Source organism: Sorex araneus, chromosome 1 (assembly GCF_027595985.1).
Source record: "Sorex araneus isolate mSorAra2 chromosome 1, mSorAra2.pri, whole genome shotgun sequence".
NCBI classification, from domain to species: domain Eukaryota; kingdom Metazoa; phylum Chordata; class Mammalia; order Eulipotyphla; family Soricidae; genus Sorex; species Sorex araneus.
In genome coordinates, this window is record NC_073302.1 from 44,585,126 (window position 1) to 44,604,921 (window position 19,796).

At 35.4% G+C, this 19,796-nt stretch overlaps 1 protein-coding gene across 6 annotated transcripts in view; it reads left to right on the forward strand.

Moving 5' to 3' along the window:
- LINGO2 (leucine rich repeat and Ig domain containing 2) overlaps positions 1-19,796 on the forward strand; it is a 1,273,527-nt gene that overhangs the window by 593,130 nt on the left and 660,601 nt on the right. For all 6 annotated transcript variants that reach the window (XM_055140388.1, XM_055140505.1, XM_055140570.1 and 3 more), the window contains one exon: positions 3,099-3,184. The gene's annotated coding sequence lies outside the window, so the exon portion shown is untranslated. The remainder of the gene's footprint in view (positions 1-3,098; positions 3,185-19,796) is intronic.

Below are 19,796 nucleotides of genomic sequence, written 5' to 3' on the forward strand. Positions count from 1 at the left end.
TCAGTCTAGAAGTTTCAGAAGTTTCAGAAGTTTGGACTGAAGCGATACCCCCAGCGGGTAGGGAGTTTGCCTTGTACGTGGCCAAACTGGGTTTGATTCCTCCATCCCTCTCAGAGAACGTGGCAAGCTACTGAGAATATCTTACTCGCATGGCAGAGCCTGGCAAGCTACCTGTGGTGTATTCAATATGCCAAAAACAGTAACAACAAGTCTCACAATGGAGACATTACTGGTACCTGCTCAAGCAAATTGATAAACAATAGGACAGTAGTGCTGCAGTGCTAAGTAGAAGTTTGGAATTTTGCACCAAAAATGGGTAATTTTGTGCTAATCCCATTTTGAGAGTCAATTTTCTTAGTATAGTTCCAATGAGCATCAGAATAAAAATAACGATTTTCCCTACAGTTGTATCAGTTATTCTAGGAGAAAATAAGGACTTTCTAATAATGGGTCATGTTGACAAGTATGCCTTGTTTAAGATTAACTTCAGTTTTACCTGGTCTTCCACATTAAGAAGGAAAATTGAGGTCAATTGATTATATCAAGACAATGTCCTTAAATAAAATGAGTTTCCTTCACTATCTATGGCCTTCAAATGACCAACCAGGTGGTGAATAAAATAAAAATGCAAAATGCCCTTGGACTGATAGTCCACATTAATAAAGTATTGTGTTTGTATTGATTCCCTAGTCTTTTTTCCTAAAACAAAGTGGCTTTAAAGAGTTCTCTCCCCAGAAAATAAGCAACCTTAATTTTCTCCACAGTCACACTTTTGTTTTTAGAAATAGTATAACAGCTCTTGTGAATATACTTAGTTTAAGTCTAGAGAGTTTAGGATTTCGTGACTTTAGTATACAGTGACTTATAGCATACAGTACAAGTTTAATGGATAAGAACATGACTTAATACTTATATATTCCTCAATTGGAATCATTTTTCTATTGTTTATTTAGCATACTAATCTTATATTCCAAGGATAAAAGCAATAACCTATATTTAAACTTGCTTAGCACAATGTTGTTCTGGTACAATTAATGTATTTAAATCATATATGACATTACTAACTAACAAAAAATATTATTCCTTTAAGTCTTGCATATAAGATATACATGTCTACTGGTTTATTAAATTGTAAACATTATAGGCATGTATATTTATATATAGTTAACAAATTTTCTATTTATGTGTATATAGAGAGACAAAAAGGAAACTAAGTATGCAATTTTATTTAAAGTAATAGAGCTCATCCTTTTATGTACTATCACTTTCTATATATGGGGGAGGGGTTTTGTGAGCTGATTTTTTTCAAAAAAATTCTTATGGCTACTCATTGAAGATTAGTTTTATAGAAAAATTACCATTGTAAATTATGCTAGATTTAAGATAAAATGTGTTGTTTCTATCTCCCACTGTTGTTAAATAAAATGCTTCTTGCCCTTCTTAGTCTGCTAAAAATAAGCTAAATGTTAAAACTATGGTACCCTTTATAATTATCTATTAAATCATGCATGATTAGGGCCATAAAATGTCACTGTTTCTAATCTTACTTTAAAATAAAATACCATTCTGACCTCTTCCAGGAGTTGTGTCTGTCATAAAGATAATCCAAATTGAGCTGGCGCATCTATGAAGAACAAAGATTAGGTTTTCTAATTCATAAGAAAACAGTTGTTGGAGCATAGTTTATTCAGATTGTACTTTTGAATTTAAGAATTATATGAGCACTAATATCTTTCAGTATATCCCTTAGAGTGTTCAGTTTCTCATTATTGTCTAACATTGTGGTCCTTAGACATCCTTAGCTTTGCAGTAATTGTAGTGAATAGGAGCATCACTTTGTTAAGCAACTTTTGCTTCTTAGAATTTACCTACTTTTATGTTGTATTAGAAATGGTCATACAGAACTTTCATGGTTTAATATTCAGAAATCAAAACTGTGGGATGAAATCTTATAGAATAAAATTCAAGAAAAATAATCTTAGAACATTCATCTCAAGTGGAGAAAAATTTAAAAATAATTTAAACCCCAAACCTAAGTAGATGTGAACGAGTCTAATTTGTCTTCAATATATTCAAAATTCCTATATTAAGAGACACAACAGGTCTTTGCAATTTCATTATTGGGACAGAGCAGTGTTGCATAAAAAGTAGCAGTAACTCTACCAAGAAAAAAAATCATATAACACTGTCCTGCACTATTTGATTCTAATTCCAAAGCATCAGTATTATCTGGTTTAAATAGGGAACTACCTGGTTTAGTGAAGCTAATCCTATGACACTAGACTTTATTGTTAATTATTTTGCTCTTTCATTCTGGTGCCCGCTTGAGCAAATCGATGAGCAATGGGATGGCAGTGATACAGTGCCAGTGATTCATCACAAAGGAAATAGCTGTGGAAAGTTCAGATTATAATTTATACAATTCACATATGGCAATACGAATTGTATCTGTAACAAATAGTTGACATAGTAAAGAATATTTCCTCTATTTCTTCTCAGGCTCAGTGGTCTATTTACATGGTAACTATATGTAAATATATAGTTTCTAGTTACTTCTAGCATTTTGAATATTTGAAAATGTGCAGAAATAATTGGTTGCTGACCTTATTTTAAAAATCATTTTGTATTTGTATATTCCTACATCCATTCCAACAACATTTCATTTATTCAAGTAGAAGTATTGATTTAGTATCAACTCTGGGTCCAGAACTGGGGGCAGATATCAAATATAAAAAGCAAATGAGAACATTTCTTTCTCTAGACTGTCTACAGACAGGCAAATATTTTTATATTACTATTGAATAGTTACTTCAAAAAGAAGTAATCTTTTTCCCTAATTTCCTCTAAGTTTTTATTATACTACAGAGTACTATAGTGTTTAAAAGTCTTTTAATGTATTATACACATATATATGTAACAAGTATATGTAAATGAAAATATTTACATATATAAAGATTTAATATATCAATAGCTGTAGCTACATATTATGCTACTTGCACTAAAATAGTATATATTATATTTTTCTTTTATAGAAACCACACTAGTAATATTTGGCTTTGTAATGTTTTATTTCCATGTGATATATGTTTATTTTTCAGACTTTTTGGATGGTAGGAGTTTGACCACAGCTGACAGTGCTCAGGGATCACTTTTGGCAGTGTTGGGGGACCTTATGTGATAGCAGGTATGTAATCCAGAATGGCCACAGGTAAGGCATACACCTTACTTGCTCTTCTGTTTATTGTTTTTTTTGTTTGTTTGTTTTGATTTGTTTTCTTTTTGAGTCACATCCGGCGATGCTCAGGGGTTATTTCTGGCTCTGCACTCAGGAATTACTCCTGGTGGTGGTCAGGGGACCTTATGGGATGCTGGGAATCGAACCCAGGTTGGCCGCATGCAGGGCAAATGCCTTTCCCACTGTGCTATTGCTCCAGTCCACTTGCTCTACTGTTTAATCACAGAGTTTATTTTATTTCATTTTATCTTCTTATCATTAAGTAATGCTGGTTTACAGGACTGTGTATTTTAATTATACAATTTCACGCTTCTTAAAGTATATATTAATATACCACAGTCTTTATTTATGTACATATTTATATATTTACTTATATATAAAATTAAATATTTTCATTTTTGGAAGATTAGGTTTATGGTATTAATCTGAAAAAAAGATGTTTAGCTTTTTTTCAAAGGAATTCTTTTATACTAGAGTTTATTATCATCTAGAACTGTACTGGATCTAAACTGTGTAAGAGTAACTGCTTTCTGTGTTCTGTGCACCAGGTTTTATTTACACTTATAGGGTAGAAAACTAGATCTTACTTTGCCATATTTGGCTCTCAACTGCATAGCTCTTTATCAGTAGACCTTTAAATCATGACAGATTATGTGATTGTATTGTGACACAGATGTAGAGTCACTTGGGATTAGTACTTGTCATTTTAAAATTGCCATTATAGTATTCTGTTTGCATATAAAATACTGGCTTTAGAAATCTGAATATAGATCCTGTGAAAATAAGGGAAGACATATTAGAAAATAGTCTTTTATTATATACAAATTTCTGTATCAACTTGCCCCTATATTAAAATAAACCATACACTAAAAATAAAGCATGATGAATATGCTTCAAAGGAACTTATGCTTTTCTGTAAAATCATATACCCTGAATATGTGTAATGACACATTTTAAGTATAAAGGCAACTGAAAATACAATCACTTTAAAGTTTACATAACCAAAATATGTAGGAACAAATGTTTGACAAGCTTCCGTTTTGAATTTATCTTTTGGATAATCACAGGAATTTATGGAAACATCACAATATATATATGAAAATACACTAGTCTTGGGGAGTGTTCCTTTTTTAAAATGAGTTTTTCTTTAACCCTGAAAGGTAATTGTATTAGTATGCAATATATTGAATGCAATATATCTGTAACTATCTGTCTATCTATATCTGCAACAACAAACACGGAGAGTGAAATCTAAAGTCCTTTAAGACTATGGTATTCCCACTAAAATAATTTGAAATTCTGACCTCGAGATTATGTTTAAGCATTTATTGAGTTAAATTAACTTATATCCATAATTATGATTTTAAGTGATTTTATTGAACAAGACCACTGATTTTGGAGATATTTAGGGATACTCTTTGACCGCAATGATTTGCAGGGATATTAAATGCCCCAATTACAAATCTGGATTGTAACTGCTGGACTAGCTAAACATGTCCATTAGGGCCTTTCTATAGGTGCTGTAATTCCATTCTGCACTGTTGTAAATGGTTCACATATGCTGTTTAATTTTTGGGTTCCTGGAACACAGAATATTCCATTAAACTGTCTCTCCCACCTCTTCCAAGGCCCTGAGCCAAGAGTAATAAAGAAACACAAAACGCTGAGGTTCCTTACTTAAGTAAAGGCAAACCCAGAAGTATATCTAACTTTATAGCTTCAGAATACTAATATCGAGGCTGAATTTTACCAGCCTGAAATCCATAGTTGCATCATTTCTTACCATCCTTTTTGTTTTCACTTTTTACTTTTACTCCCTTGCTCATTCCTTTTTGTTTTTACTCCCTTGCACATTTCTCTTAGGAAAGAAGTGCTCTCTCGGTCTGTCTCTTTGTCTCTGTCTCTCTCACTCTCTTTCTCTCATTTTAATTTGTTTGTTTGCTTATTTGTTTGGGGGGCATACCTAGAGTTGCTGCTTAGGGGATACTCCTGCCTTTATTCTCAAGAGCCTCTCCTGGTAGTCCTCAAGAGACCAGGTGGTATTGGGTATTGAACCCTTATGAAAATTACATGGCCTATTCCTTTGGGTCCTCTCTCCAGCCCCATACTTAGGTGCTATGGTTATAATGGCTACCTGTATATTTTCTTCAGAGGAATCATCTATTTAGCTTGATTCCTATTGTTAATTATTTTGATGGGTTATGGGAAACTTTATTAATAAGTTACTTGCACTTCAATGTAAAGTTTAGAAACTGTTCCTTAAGAATGAAATCTGAGTAAAATCTCATGCATTTTCCTTCTATCGAAGCTTTATAGTTTATATTTCTCTCTTCTTATACAGTCAGATGTTATTGTTCTTCACTACTCTAAAGATCCTTCTTTCTACAAGCCTATATAACACACCTGCATCCTTCCATTTTTCTGACCACAACCTGAGATACTTCCTTCTCATCCACAGTTCTCTCAGAGTTTTTCAGAGAAATAACTTCAAAATAAATAAGTGCTACATGAAGCAGCTAAAGAACATGAGATGGTATAATAAAGTACCAAATTATGCAGTACAAAAGAAGAAGAAAGCAAACACCATAATAAGATGCTAATTGTGCTGCAGACTGATTGACACTGATTAGTGAGCAAACACATCAAGCCCTATTCACCCTGACATTCTCCTCTCCTCCATCCCCCCTTCCATCAAACTATTAATGTGAATCAATGCATTTTTCTACAAAACACCACGGAAGTAAATCAACTTGTCCAATGTTTCTGGAGTCTAAGGTTTTACGGGCATCTGGCTACATTCTGGTTTAGGTTGGGAAATCTTTCCTTTGGGGAATAGGCTTACATATGAAGAGTTTAATCACACACATACTTGGCAATGTTTCTTTGGATATAGTTTCATGTTGCGTTGTCACAACATAATTCTACAGCACACTCTGACTTTCTATAGTGTCAATTTTTTTTCTCAGATCTGCTATAGAACATGGAATTTGATATAGTTATAGAAGGAAAAAATATGAAAATAGATACGTCCAGGTGCTATCATAGCTATTTAAATAAAATGTATTTAAAATGTCCTGCTATGTGTGTCGTGGAGATAGATACCTCTACGTACTTTCCTTTTCCACAATAGTCAACTGACTTCAATGGTTCTATTTACAGAGAACAGATATTTTGTGGCTAAAATTATTCATCTTTATTTAAATTTTATCCTTGTAAGCGACCCTGCTATTTCCGTTCTGGAAGTGCATGGATTTAGGTTCCTGCCATGCAAAATTTTTGATCCAAGAGCTACTGTGTTTATACACACACATATATGTATATATATATATATGAAGACACTATGATATGTGTTATGTATAATATGATATGCATTCATAAATAGAATATGTAATATAACATGATATGTATGATACATATGATATATAATCATATAGGTATATATTCATATATATCATTCATGTATATTTGAAGACATATATGTGAAAACACACTTTAAACTGATTAGGTGAATAGGCTGATCAAGACTTCTAAGTCCTTCAGCTGAATACATTTATCCACAAATATTTAGTATGCTTATTACTGATTGCTATTATTTTTGTCACTAAACCAGTTTTGCTAGAGATCCACACTAGACAGCTCCTTGTTTTGTAGCCATTTCTACCTACTGTGTAATCTTGAATATGATAAAATTTTGCTTTTAAGGAAACAGTATTTTCAAGACTATATTTAGGAATTCAGACTGGTTTCTCTTTAAATAGTTTTATCATGATTTAGTGACATCCATATGACAAGAGAAGAAGGCTGCTGGCCTTTATTGTAATCATGCTTATGATGTTTTTGAGATTATAAACACGTTGCTTTCTTTAGATCCTAAGGAAATCCATATTAGATCTTTACTAAATATCTGGGCTTATTAAAATAAACAATATGAATAAAACCATATAACTGACAACTTTCCTTGAATGTGGTTTTTCCCTGTCAAAATGATGGAGTCAAAAATAACCTCTTATTTTGTCCTTACTATTAAGGAAAAACACAGCAAAAAGGGATATAAAATTATTTCCATTTTAAGTACTTAAAGAAAGATGCTTTACTAAACGAAATCAGCTTTTTTTTCTTTTTTAAAAAATTTATTTATTTATTTTTAATTAGTGAATCACCTTGAGGGCACATTTACAGATTTATACACCTTTGTGCTTATGCTTCCCTCATACAAAGTTCGGGAACCCATCCCTTCACCAGTGCCCATTCTCCACCACCAGTAAACCCAGCATCCCTCCCACCCTCCCCAATCCCATCTCCCCCCACCCCACCCTGCCACTGTGGCAGGGCATTCCCTTCTGTTCTCTCTCTCTAATTAGCTGTTGTGGTTTGCAATAAAGGTGTTGAGTGGCCACTGTGCTCAGTCTCTAGCCCTCATTCAGCCCGCAACTCCCTTCCCCCACATGACCTTCGACTACATTATAGTTGGTGATCCCTTCTCTGAGTTGACCTTTCCCCAGAATGTGAGGCCAGCCTCCAAGCCATGGAGTCAACCTCCTGGTACTTATTTCAACAATTCTTGGGTGTTAGTCTCCCACTCTGTTATTCTATATACCATAGATGAGTGCAGTCTTTCTATGTCTGTCTCTCTCTTTCTGACTCATTTCACTCAGCATAAAACTTTTCATGCGATCCACTTAAATACAAAATTCATGACCTCCTTTTTTCTGACAGCTGCACAGTATTCCATTGTATAGATGTACCAAAGTTTCCTCAACCAGTCATCAGTTCTAGGGCATTCGGGTTTTTTCCAGATTCTGGCTATTGTAAACAGTGCTGTGATGAACATACATGTGCAGATGTTGTTTCGATTATACTTTTTTGCCTCTCTGGGATATATTCCCAGCAGTGGTATTGCTGGGTCAAATGGGAGCTCAATATCTAATTTTTTGAGAATTGTCCATATTGTTTTCCAGAAGGGCTGAACCAGTCAGCATTCCCACCAGCAGTGTAGAAGGGTCCCTTTCTCCCCACATCCTCTCCAACTGCGGTTGCTTTTGTTCTTTTGGATGTGTGCTAGTCTCTGTGGTGTGAGGTAGTATCTCGTGGTTGTTTTGATCTGCATCTCTCTGATGATTAGTGATGTAGAGCACTTTTTCATGTGCCTTTTGGCCATTCATATTTCTTCCTTGATAAATTTTCTGTTCATTTCTTCGCCCCATTTTTTGATGGGTTTGGATGTTTAATTCTTATAGAGTTCAACCAATGCTTTATATACCATTGATATCAACCCCTTATCTGATGGGTATTGTGTAAATATCCTTTCCCATTCTGTGGATAGTGTTTGTATTCTGGTCACTGTATCTTTTGCGGTGCAAAAGCTTTTTAGTTTAATGTAGTCCCATTTGTTGATCTCTGTTTTTACTAGATTACTTAGTTCAGTGTCACCTTTGAAGATACCTTTATCTTCAATATCGTGGAGGGTTTTGCCGACCTTGTCTTCAATGTACCTTATGGTTTGTGGTCTAATGTTGAGGTCTTTAATCCATTTTGATCTGACTTTTGTGCATGGTGTCAGGTCAAGGTCTAAGCCCATTTTTTTGCATGTGGTTGTCCAGTTGTGCCAGCACCACTTGTTAAAGAGACGTTCCTTGCTCCACTTCACATCTCTTGCTCCCTTATAGAAGATTAGATGGTCATACATTTGGGGTTGTGTATAGGGATATTCCACCCTGTTCCATTGGTCTACGGCTCTGCCTTTTTTCCAGTACCATGCTATTTTAATTGTTACTGCTTTGTAGTAGAGTTTGAGGTTGGGGAGGGTGATGCCTCCCATCGTCTTTTTTCCAAGAATTGTTTTAGCTATCCTTGGACGTTTGTTGTTCCATATGAATTTTAGGATTGCTTGATCCATTTCTTTGAAGAATGCCATGGTTATCCTTATAGGGATCGCGTTGAATCTGTATAATGCTTTGGGGAGTATTGCCATTTTGACAATATTGATTCTCCCTATCCATGAGCAAGGTATATGTTTTCATTTTTTCATGTCCTCTTTTATTTCATGGAGTAGCGTTTTATAGTTTTCTTTGTAGAGGCCTTTTACATCCTTGGTTAGGCTGATTCCGAGGTACTTGATTTTCTGGAGCAGGATTGTGAATGAGATTGCTTTTTTCGTGTCCCTTTCCTCTACCTCATTGTTTGTATATAGGAAAGCCATGGATTTTTGGGTATTGATTTTGTAGCCTGCAACTTTACTGTATAAGTCTATTGTTTCTAAGAGTTTCTTAGTAGAGGCTTTGAGCTCCTCTAGATATAGTATCATATCATCTGCAAATAGTGAGAGTTTTTTATTTCTTCCTTTCCTATCTGGATGCCTTTAATCTCTTTTTCTTGTCTAACAGCTATCGCAAGTACTTCCAGTACTATATTGAAGAGAAGTGGTGAGAGTGGGCATCCTTGTGTTGTGCCTGATCTTAGAGGAAAGGCCCTTAGTTTTTCTCCATTGTGGATAATGCTTGCCGTAGGCTTGTGGTAGATGGCTTCGACTATCTTGAGGAAAGTTCCTCCAAACCCCATTTTGGTGAGAGTTTTCATCATGAACGGATGTTGAATCTTGTCAAATGCTTTCTCTGCATCTATTGATATGATCATATGGTTTTTATCTTTACTTTTGTTGATATGATGGATTATGTTGATTGATTTCCGGATGTTAAACCATTCCTGCATCCCCGGGATGAATCCCACTTTGTCATGGTGTATGATCTTCTTGATGAGTTGTTGGATCCTATTTGCTAGTATTTTGTTGAGGATCTTCGCATCGGTGTTCATCAGGGATATTGGTCTATAATTTTCTTTCTTAGTGGTGTCTTTGTTTGCTTTTGGTATTAGGGTGATGTGTGCTTCATAGAAACTGTTTGGGAGAGTTCCTATTTTTTCAATTTCCTGGAAAAGCTTGAGGAAAATTGGCAACAGGTCTACTTGGAATGCTTGAAAGAATTTGCCAGTGAATCCATCTGGGCCTGGGCTTTTGTTTTGGGGGAGATTTTTTATTACAGTTTCAATTTCTTTAACATTAATGGGTCTATTCAAGTATTCCAAGTCTTCTTTGTTCAGACTTGGGAGATTGTAGGAGTCAAGGAATTCATCCATTTCTTTTAGGTTCTCTTGTTTTGTGGTGTATAGACCTTCAAAGTAGTCTCTAATGATCTTTTGAATCTCACTGGTTTCTGTTATGATGTCCCCCTTTTCATTTCTGATTCGATTTATTAGGGTTCTCACTTTCTTTGTGAGTCTTGCTAGCGGTTTATCAATCTTATTTATTTTCTCGAAGAACCAGCTCTTTGTTTCATTGATCTTTCGGATTGTCTTTTTGGTTTCGATGTCATTAATTTCGGCTCTAATTTTTATTATTTCTTTCCTTCGGTCTGGTTTGGGTTCCTTTTTCTGGTCCTTTTCTAAGGTCTTGAGCTGTGAAGTCAAATTCTCTATGTGGGCCCTTTCTTCCCTCCTGAGGAATGCTTGGAGAGCTATAAATTTTCCCCTTAACACGGCTTTAGCTGCGTCCCATAGGTTTTGATAACTCGTGTCCTCATTTTCATTTGTTTCTAAGTATTTCTTGATTTCTTCTTTGATTTCCTTTCTGACCCACTCATTGTTCAGCATTGAGTTGTTTAGTTTCCAGGTGTTTGATTTGGTTCTCCGTGTCGGTGTGTGGTTGGCTTCTATCTTCAGCGCTTCGTGGTCTGAAAAGATGGTTGATACAATTTCTATTTTTCTGATTCTATTGAGGTATGTTCTTGGGCCCAGTACCTGGTCTATTTTGGAAAATGTTCCATGTGCACTGGAAAAGAATGTGTATTCTTTCTTTTTGGGGTGTAAAGCCCTGTATAGGTATATTAGGCCTCTCTCTTCCATTTCTTCTTTCAGAGTCAGTGTTTCCTTGCTGAGTTTTGTTCTTGTTGATCTATCCAGAGGTGATAGGGGGATATTGAAGTCTCCAACTACTATTGTGCTGTTAGTGATGTCCTCTTTGAGGTCTGTAAGGAGTTGTTTTAAGTATTTAGCCGGTCGTTCATTGGGTGCGTATATGTTTAAGAGTGTGATTTCCTCCTGTTGTACATATCCCTTGATGAATAGAAAGTGGCCTTCGCTGTCCCTTCTAATCTTTTTCAACCTGAAATCTATATTGTCGGATACCAGGATGGCCACTCCAGCTTTTTTAAGAGAGTTGTTTGCTTGCAGGATTGTTTTCCATCCTTTGACTTTGAGTCTGTGTTTACTCTGTTTGTTCAGGTGTGTTTCTTGTAAACAGCAGAATGTTGGGTTTAATATCCGGATCCATTTTGCCACTCTGTGTCTCTTGATAGGTGCATTTAGGCCATTGACATTGAGAGAGATTATTGTGATGGGCTTTTGTGTCATCTTTCTGTGGGGTTAGTTGTTCTTATGCGGTTCCTCCTTAGCTTACAGTAGCCCCTTTAGACCTTCTTTAAGTTTGGTTTTGAGTCTATGAAGTTCCTGAGCTGTTGTTTATCCAAGAAGTAGTGTATGATTCCTTCGAGTTTGAGTGAGAGTTTAGCCGGATAAAGTATTCTTGGTGAGGCATTCATTTCGTTGAGTTTTTTCACTATGTCCCACCATTGTCTTCGGGCTCGGAGAGTTTCCTCTGACAGGTCTGCTGTAAATCTGAGGGATGCTCCTTTGTATGTGATTTCCCTCTTTGATCTTGCTGCTTGTAGAATTGTGTCTCTATCTACAGCATCCGCCATTCTGACTATGATATGCCTTGGAGTCTTTTTATTTGGGTCTCTTTTTGCTGGCACTCTTCGGACTTCTTGTATCTGGATGTCTGCCTTCTCCAGCTCTGGGAATTTCTTAGTAATGATGTCTTTGACTATGTTTTTTTCATTGGGGTTACTTCCCTGTGGTTCTGGTACTCCAATGATTCTTATATTGTTCCTCTTGAAGTCATCCCCCAGGGCTCTGATTCGCTCTATAGCCATTTTGAGGTCTTTCGCCATTATTTGTTGTTGTCTGTAAGCTTTCTGCAGCTCATCCTCAAGCTCGCTGATTCTGTCTTCGGCTGTAGTCATTCTACTGTTGAGGGCATCTACTATGATTTTTAATTCATCTACCGTTTCTTTTATTTGTGTGACTTCCGTTCATAGGTTTGAAATTTCTGCTCTTATTTCTTCCTGCCTTTTTTTAGTAGATTGTTACAGTGATTCATTCATCTCCTCCCTTAATTTATTGGACTCTCCTCCAGATTACCTCTCTGAATTGTTTATCTGAGAGGTCGTAGATGTTGGGAGCCTCTTTTGAGGTTTCTAGTATCTTTTCTTCTCCCTCTCTTCCTGGAGGGGATTTTCGCTGCTTCTTCATATTGTTATGGAAGTATAGGATTGGAACTTTGTAGGTGTTTAGTCCTACTACCTCTTGCTGAGAGAAGGAGGGGCTCTGTTTGTGCTATTGCTGATGGCAGCTTTATTCCTATTCTAGAGTTCTTCCTTACATTCAGATTTTTCTCCCTGATTGATGTGGGGGCTTTAATGAAGACTTAAGGCAAAGTTCTCTTTATAAACGCTTTACTAAGCTTCTCTTATTCACTGATAATTTTTCTAAACTTAGAGCTAATAGGCTAGTTCGCATAAGTGATTGAGATGTGTTAAAGCAATTTTCAAAGCAAAAAGACTATACCTAATGTGCTAAGGTAGGAAATAATAACTGTGGCCGCTCTGGCAGGAGGCCACGCCCCTTTTAGGCCACACCCCTTTAGGCCACGCCCCCTAAGATACAGGCCACGCCCCCGTTTCTTCCTTGCAGGGGCTCCTGCGACGTGGGTCATCCGGGTTGGAGGGAGCCAGCCGGACGGGAAAGCTGGGGGGGTGGGACGCGGAAAGTGGCAGCGGCAAGGGTGAAATCAGCTTTTTAACTATGAACTGAGTTTTCATTTCTTGGGTGCTTCTTTGTAAAAGAGAATAGAAATATTATTTTTTCTCATTGAATGCCCATCTTTTTAAGAATATACACGTTATTTTATATTTTTATTTTTATTCACAGCTAAGTCAGTTATTTATTTCTTTTTACATCTTAGGGACACAATGTTGAAATACCAATCCCATATTTTTTAACTACAATATGGTACTAGAAATGAAATGACAATAGTATAATAAATAACATGATTTGTAGTTATATAACATTATTTTCCATTTCAAAAATTTGCATATTAGTTATCTTCCTTTAATGAGTATTATATCAAGAAATATATTTTCCCCTTCTAATGCTTGTATGTTTCAATTTTTCTCACAGATTAAAAATTGTATAAGATACTTTGCTTCCCTTGTACCTTGGCTAACAAGAACCCCAGAGCTAATCTGTGATTAACTGTTGAAGTTATCTTCATTTAACATAGAAAGAAACATTTCTACAAATTACTTAGTCTTGCTTTAATGGTCTGGTTAAATATGCCTTCTATAATTAACCAAAGTAAATGTTTTAGAGATTAATCATAGAATAAACAATGAACAAATCCATCTAACTGTAGACTGACAGAAAAAAAGGAAAGAGATTATTAAAAGAAAGTTCTTTACAGAAGAGAAAACCACTTAAACAATGAATCTCCTTTATTAGCTAAGTCTAATTTACTTCAGAACACTTCAGTTAATTATTTTAAATAGTGAAAAATAATTTGTTTCCCCTTTATACAAAACACCAATAATATATTTTAGCAATCCGATTAAAGCATTTTAAATCACCTATTTAAGAAGTTGCCAAGGATTTTTATACCTTACATAGCATTTTAAACTCCAATTACCTGATTATTTAATACTAATGAACTATTTAGTACATATGATGTTGCAGTTTGCAAGACTGTCAGTATTAGACACAGATTATATAAGTGTTTTATACAAAGTATATTATAGAGAAGTCATCTAGTAAATATTTAGGGAGATACTGAAGAGCATCTACAATGGAGCAATAGCACCGCCTCAAGGGACCCAAGGTTCACTGCTGGGTAAGCTTAACCAAAGGTATATAGGAATTTTGCTTCAAAAATTTTGTTAGTTTCTCTCCAAAAAAGGCAAAAAACTTATAACAGCTTTAGAAATACCAGCTATAAAATTTCTGCATAAAAGAGTGAACAAAACTATCTTTATATCAACATATATGACAATAAATAATTTAAAAACAGCTCTTTTTCAAGGTGGCCCTGGGCTTCAGCACAATCCTGCTAGAATTATTCAAAACCTCCCCATTCCCCTGCCCCCCAAAACTTAGCTTTCTCTGGTGTCATAAAAAAGTGAAACAGATACTACGGACACCCATAGTTGGAAGGGTATGACAACTCCTCTCTGAGACAAACCATCCCAATAGATAATCTTGGCTTTTATTGGGCCCAGATAGCACCTAAAGAATGCTTTTGTACTGAACAGACCTTGGGCCCTCACCAGGCTCTACCTGACAGTGGAGATTATGTCATGGATCCTTCTTGATTCCTCTCGTTTTCCTCTTTATAACTAAACTGCAAAATACACCATGGGCATCTTTCTCCATCTTTTTTCTATACAAGTGATACATGCTCATTTTCTGTTCTCAGTTGAACTTATTCAAAATTCTTACGAATAAATGTGGAAAACTGCTAGACCATGTGTATCAGTTTCCTGTCTCTGCTTCGGTTTCTGTCTTTGTCTCTGTCTCTGTCTCTCTCTATGCTGAATATTTGACCAGGTGCCAACTCTTTCTCTTCAGTTTATTTTTCAGCATTTGCTAGTGAGAATCCTACTCAAATTGTGTTCGTACCAACAGCACTGGTTTTTTCAGATGTTCCCACGTTTATTTTGATGACACTCCTAAGGTGTGTTTGGGGATGATTGAGGGTGGAGGTTTTTCTCATTCTTTGTAAAAGATTAGGCATTCAAGATTACTGATTTTGTTATATTTCCATCATCGATACAAATGTGAAGAAACAGCCGTTGGCCTAATATCTGGGTTTAGGAAAGAATATTTTGCCGAATGAAGTCTAGAGTACCAGGAATTTCACTGTTCCAGAGACTATAGGGAACAGTAACATTTTTACACCATCTGCAAGAGCATGAGAATTTCCGTGGCTGTATCTACATCACACAACTAGTGATGAGACCTCTGAACTGGCTGGTCAACTTGAGCTAATCTTAGTGCTATGTTGAAGGCAGACTCCTTAGCACCTTTTATTTCCCAGAGTGTAGGAACAGTATTTTAAATAAACCAAATTATTCTGCTCTATTTTTACATTTTATATTAGTTATCTTAAATCAGGCGAATTCATTAAACCAGTGATTTCCGAGTTTGAGTTCAACTGATTCTGTTTTCTGTGTGTGAATTGGTGAATACAGATTATTTTAGTTTTCAGAGGGTTAGGGGGACTGTAGAATTGGTTGTAATCCTTTTGTGATGCATTTTTTTGCATTGTTTTTTCATTTTCCTCACCTAATCAAACTTGTACTGGAGAGTTCCTTTTGGAGTGAAATGTGATAATTCCCAGAAAGGTTCTTAATTGAATTTTCCTTGTAGATATATTTAAGCTACCTACTTGTTTCTTTTTTTTTTTGAGAGTGTCTTTAAAAAATCATAAATAGTTTTATAATTAGTGAGTTTGGTTATTTTTATTAAACTAAACAGTATTTCTTTGATTTGACAAAAGTCCTTTTGTTCTAAAATTTTGAATATTTTTTCAAATAAATATCTGCATATCCAATGAACAATGAAGCAAACATTTTTTCAAAATTACATAAGTAAAATACTCTATGTGTGTTACATTTGGGGGAGTGGAGTACCACACCCGACTGAGCTCATAGCTTTCTGCTTCTGTGTGCAGGGATCACTCTGGCAGGCTTGGGGAACCATCTAGGGTTTTAGGGATTGAACCCGCATTGGCTGTGTGCAAGGAAAACTTTCTATCCTACCAGCTATACTTTCGCTCTGTCTCTATTCGTGTTATTTTTAATGTATAGTTTCATTTAAGGTGAGAGGCCATTTGTTGTCTTGATAAATTATTGGTATTATATTTCATTTTTGCAGAGATCCCACATGCCATTTAGGAACTTTCTGTACATGATAGCATTTGGGTCACTAAGATATAGACTATGAGTGGCTGTTTTATAATGCTAATGATCCTTTTTTGAGTTTTTGCCCTTTCTGATTGCATTAAAAGTAACATTTATAACAAAAAAATATGTATGACTCTGGAGACTCTCAAATTGCAGCATCACTGGATTAATATCATTAATTCCCATCCATTTTCTCCATTAAGTTGTATTTACTTAAGCCAGAGAATGCTCTGCCCTTTGCTTAGAAAGTAAATTTATCCAGGAAATCTTGCTTACTTAATGTCAGCCTATTTACTGTTCCCTTTTGTGTGCAATAAATATTTCATCTCATATTCTTTACATCAATTTTTGATGTAAAATAATTAAAAATTGTAGATATTTATTATAAATAATTTTATATGCACTTGTACCATGGTAGTGAAGATTGTTATTTTTTTGTCACTTTAAGGAAATAGGAGGAATTATACAAAAGGAATTTGTATTACCATGGAGCACAAATATCCCACACTGGAGTCTGCTAACTCAGGGTGCCTGAATAGGACAAATATCCTCAGTCCCCTATTTTGACCATTTATCTGTCCTAGAAGGAGCAGACTATATTTAATGTGTATGTTGTAATTAACAGATGGTTAAAAGTAGTCTATCTATTTAGAAAGTAATAGGAACACAATTTTTATAATCATGAAATAAAACAATTCAGAGTTTTTGTTTGTTTCAGTTTTTGTTTGTTTTGTTTTGTTTTGTTATGGGAGCCTTGCCTGGCAATGCTCAGGGCTTGCTTCTGGCTCTGTGCTTAGGGAGGACTTCTGGTGGGTCTTGGGGAACCATATGGAGAATTGAACCTAGGTCTGCCTACTGAAAGACAAGTATCCTGCCCTCTGTATATCACTCTGGTCAGAAAACAGTTCAGTTTCATATCAGGCATTGATACCATGCAGACATAAGAATACATTTTCAGAAAAAATTGTATAGCACTCACTTTATAGTTACTAAAATTACATTTCTTAATTGTTACTTAGCATTAGTCTAAATAATTTTTTTAAAAATTCATATAATATTTACATGAAAGGTATCGTTGTTTATGTGTCTAGTTTTCTTATGTTATTATTAAGGGTAAAGATAAGTATTTTCATTTCTTAAAAAAATCATCCCTATGAAACACTGACCTGATTTGACATAAAGTGAAACTCAATTGTATCTGACTGTAAAAAAAATATGGATAGAACATTCAAACTCTTGACAATTATGTTAGAATCGGTGTTATTAAATAGACATCACTTAACTAGATTTACTGAGACTCAACCAAAATAATGACTTCAGTGTCCTCTTAAATTGCATAGAAATTAAAGCACAGTGTTTGATATAAACCTCTGTGCCTTAGAATCAGATAAAAAAGAAATGGCAATGTTCTGTTCTCCAAAGGATTTATTGTGGCATCCTTTCATCTCAAGTATATGCTATCTGTAGGTCTTCACCAAAAATCATGGCAACATGTTTAAATTGCCATAATTTTTTTTGTTGCTTTGAACTATGTATCTAATGATAAATTCATTTGTATGTATTCACTGTATATAGTGAAAATGTATATGTTATGATATGCAAACAAAAATATAAAATATATAAACTCATTTATAAAATGTATCTGTTTCCCTTTAATGCTTTAGCTAACATCGTTAGGTTGAGTATTTAAAATACCTGAAAATATCATTATTCTACAGGAAATTACTCAAACACATATGCCTGTAAGTATAATAATACAACTCAATGTAAGCTCTGCCATCCTAAATTTCCTTTTATCTTATGGTTATTTGTAAGTATAGCTTATTAGTAAGATTGTTAAAGTATGCTATTGTGCTTATTTTTATTTTTATTTATCCAGCTGTGCTTGGGGTTTATTCTTGGATCTGTGCTTAGATATCACTCCTGGCAATGCTCAGGGCCCAAATATGGTTCTGGAGATTGAATATGGTTGACCACATCCAAGAGAAACATCTTAAGTACTGTATTATTTCAATGATTCATATCTTATCACTTTAAATTAAGTTTTTGTTTATTTCCTTGAATAGAAATCTTGTTTGATTTATTTATATTTATTTAAATAATCAACAAGAGGGGCTGGAGCGATAACACAGCGGGTAGGGTGTTTGCCTTGCACGCGGCCAACCCAGGTTCGATTCCCAGCATCCCATATGGTCCCCCGAGCACTGCCAGGAGTGATTCCTGAGTGCATGAGCCAAGAGTGACCCCTGTGCATCGCCGGGTGTGACCCAAAAAGAAAAAAAAAAGAAAAAACCTTGTATCAATTTCTAATAAAATGTTTAAAAAAATAAATAAATAATCAACAAGAAATTCTTGAGTATCCATCACTGATTTTCTAGTTTTGCAAATTGTTGCAAATCTATTTAGTATCAGTAGGACAATAGAGCTAATGTACACTGAAGATGATTCTCTAAATCCTGATAAATTACCAACTTTTGAAGAAATATAGAATGATAAGGCTAGAAAAAATTACTCTTCTACAGAAGAAAATATTTTAAATAATTTAGAGGAAAAATTTCTTCAAATTTAAGTTATTGAGTAATGTTACCCAGAAAATAGCCAGGATATAGGATATAAGGATGGGGTAAACGAAAGATGGAATAGCCTGAGCTTAAATATACTATAAGTGAACAGTGATGGTCTGAATTTCTTCCTCAAAACTGGTCCGTCTCTTCTATATTGTGTGACATCCCTTTAGATTCCCATATTTATTCTCCATTCTTTTATCAGTAGATAAAATTTTCCCCAAACACATTTTATTTTTTAATTTTTTTAAATTATTTTTTTAAATTGAGTTAATGTGAGAACAGTTACAGGGCTTTTAGCATCGAGTCTCAGTCATACTATGCTCAAACACTCATCCCTTCACCAATGCACATGTTCCACCACCAATAACCCCAGCATACCCCACCCTATCCCCCCCTGCCTGTGTGGCAGATGATTTTCACTTTACTCTTTCCTTACTTTTATTACATTCAATTTTCAACAGGAAACTCACTATCGTTATTTGGAGTTTTTCCCCCAACAGTCAGACCTGTCAGAATGGTATCATTTGATTGTATGTTTTCTATTGTTGGTAACAAAGAGCATATGATGTTGCATGATCTCAAAAGCAGCCGCCCAGATTTGGAATTCTGGTATTAAGTCCAGAGGTATTTCTGCCAGCAGCCGCTGCATTCCGAGATTGGTTTCTGTGGCACTGGGATCATGGCTGTTCAGGAGCAGAGGAGCTGTTCATGGGTGACTGCTTGGGGGTCTCATTTAGTAAGGAGGCAGGGCTGGTTCTGCCTCTCCCATCACAAGATTTCCCATGCATCTTGTCCCATCACTGCAAACTCCTACCTCTCTGTCCAATTGATTCTGAGCGGTGGAGGTCACCATGCTGTCCAGGGCGGGGGAAAGGCTGAGGGACAGAAACCTTTACCCTTCCGGGGCTGCACGGGGCCGTAGCTTAG